A 3,122-nucleotide genomic window follows, 5' to 3' on the forward strand; every position below is an offset into this window, starting at 1 on the left:
TCCTTCACCCCCCTCTGTTCTTACCTGCATGTCTTTTGTTCCATTTCCTTTAAACAACTGACATATAAATAACTGTGAAGACTGTTCTGTGAACGTGAATGCATGAGTACAGTAATATTTCAAACCGTGCATATATGGTTCCTTCTGAGCTAAAGTGCAATGTTGGCTAAGATATCTACCTCCCTCTACCACTGTACGAATACAAAACATTTTTCTTACAATATACAGAACACCACAGGTTTGAAATATATGATATAAACAAACATTGATTTCACACCTTAAAAAAAAACAAAAAACACTACAGATAACATAATCTCGTTACATTACCTTACCAATTTATAGTGCTTCAATCAAGTCTATAGGGTTTTATGAGACTTGTAAGCTATTTGTCAAATAATTTAGTCAGTTATACTAATAGGGACGTTATTGTTTTGTAATTTAATTTGATTGGATAAACAGTTTGGCTGGAAGCATACATTTTAAATTAAATACACACAGACAACATCTGAAATTGATGATAAACTTTCATCCCTGAGGTTTACAGGAGCTGGCTAATTGTACCCCCAAAATACTCAGCTCTTGGAGGTTGTGTGTTTCAAATGTAAAAATGAGTTGACAAGATCTATACATTTGCAAGAACTATTCACGTTTGAAATGTATTCTCTGTACAAAAGGATCTGATCTTTTTGAAGGAGCTAGCTATAGAGCTTTTCTAACATGACCTCATCTCATCAACAGAGGTCAGTAATATCTGTAACAAATGTGTCATAACCAATCACAGCACTGAGGATTTGCTTTTTAGAAATGACTTTCATTCTTAACAGCAATGTATTGAATATATTGTAAAGAAAAATCTACTTTATTCTAAGACACAATATAAGGAATTTCAAGCAACCTCATTTGCCGGAAATAACATGTACCTTGCAAGAATACATTTTGATAATTGTCCAAATGATTTACCACATGCAAAAACTGTATCTTACTGTAACCCCCCGGCACAATTGTTATGTAGCTCATGCCTGGCAACAGGTATTAGGAAGAAGAAGGATGGGTGTGGTCCACAAGACAGTCTTATTTAATCCATTCTCTTAATGGTTGTAAACAAAATGTGTCTATAAATCAGGGGGCGAATCACTCTCACCTTTCCTGTTATACTGTGTCTGAATTTATGTGAAGATGCATTAAGGGTAGTTTTTGCCTGATTAATGAAAACTCACAGCAGTTGAACATTTCTATTTTGCTTGGCTAACAAACCAAACATGTCAGTCTTCAGTTTTTGATAGCTGTGGCCTCTTGTGAAAGCCCTCTTATCTTCACTTGAGCATACAAGCCCCTCGTCTATATTTACATTTAATTACAGCTCTTGACATTTTTCATGGTTTCACAACTCCAGGCAATATCAAGGGATACCAAAAAAAAGAACACTTCAGCACTTTAAAAATGGCAATATTGCATACATAAATAAATGACAGTATTAGGTGAGGTTTACTAAATTGAAATTTCTTCCTTATCACAAATGAACCTGTTTCACACATAGAATGGAAGGCACTGGTAATGTGTATAAGGGCTTCTCTTTCTGTGGAGGTGCTGGAAGGCACTGGTAGAACTGGAAGACAAATCCTCAAGCTGTATGACAAATCACTCAGTCTTCACTCAGGGTTCACGTCACCATCCATATAATGCTCATTTAATTCTTCCCATTAATGAACTAGATTTAACACAATCTTAGGTTTCATAGATTACTATAGTCCTTCCCTCCAGAACCCCGAGTAGAGAATTAATGTAGCTGCTGTCAAATTCTACTTTCATGTTGAGCCGAGTTGTACCATGGTCATTAAAGACTGAGTGGAGTTAATTCGATCAATTTTACAAAAGGTACCAGGTATATACTGTATGTTTTTTTGTTTTGTTTTGTTTTAATTTTTAACATTGAAATTAGGTGTTACTGAAAACATAATTTTACTCCTCCTCCCCTTGACAAAAAAATATAAACCAGAGACACTGGTTAAAGCAGGGGAGGGCCCTGGTTTATTTGAACCAATTAAGCTTTCATCAAGGTCTTACATTTATAGTTAACTATTATACAGATTCAATGTGGAGTGGAATGGCCCTCTAGAACGGAATTTCCCACCCCTGATGTACAGGATGTCTCAGTTCACCACGCTAATCTGATAAAACCTGATCCAATCTACCATGTCTCCTTCATTGTAAAGAAAACAATAGCAAAAGGGTACCTTAAACATTAACCACTTAACATACAAATAAACATCTTAAGTGAATCTGCCATCCAATGAAATGAATTAAGGCAACTGAACCCAGTCCAAGAAGAGCAGACATATGTCAAACCCACCACAATGATGGGTGGATGTTATGAGTGATTTCATTGGGAAGTCGTTAGTGATTAGGAGTATAATGTATGACAACAATATGAAACTGTATTGAATCCCAGTTACGTGTTCCTTCCCAGAATTATTGTATTCTTAGGGGTATTGTGTTTTATACTGCTTCTATGTGTGCTGATATCTCTAATTAAGAAAATGGCAAAAAAAAAAAAAAAAAAAAAAACAACAAAAAAACAGTTGATAAGTGGTATTATTTATACCAGCTACCAAGAGCCATGAATCCATCAAGTCCCATTGTGATCAGTAGTTGTTTCTCTTTGCTCAAAGATAGTATCTTCCAACTATTCAGAGCCCTACCTAATATTAAAAACACCCAACCATGTTAATGTTACCCATGTTCTTCTTTTTATTTATTTATTTATTTTTAATTTGATCACTCTTTCAGAGGAAGTTTGAATGTTATTTACCAAACTCTACACCACAAAACCTGTGGTTCTTTATTTATTTGATTTGTACTGTGAGTGGATGCACAGCTCACATGAAGACCAGATTTGCACATGTTTCAATGGTGGAAAAAAAGCTCATTTCTGAACCTTCAGAGACTCTGGAATATCATAACAATACATGGTGGGTCAAAACCATATTAGATCCAGGGTCTTAAAAAAAGTGTAGTTAGTGTACAAACCTACTGTAGATACCTTCTAATTTGTGTTGTTATACAAATAAAGGCGGCAGTGGAAGATATCTAACATATATCTAGGGTAATACAGTTCAATGTCA

This window comes from Polyodon spathula, chromosome 30 (assembly GCF_017654505.1).
Source record: "Polyodon spathula isolate WHYD16114869_AA chromosome 30, ASM1765450v1, whole genome shotgun sequence".
NCBI lineage: Eukaryota > Metazoa > Chordata > Actinopteri > Acipenseriformes > Polyodontidae > Polyodon > Polyodon spathula.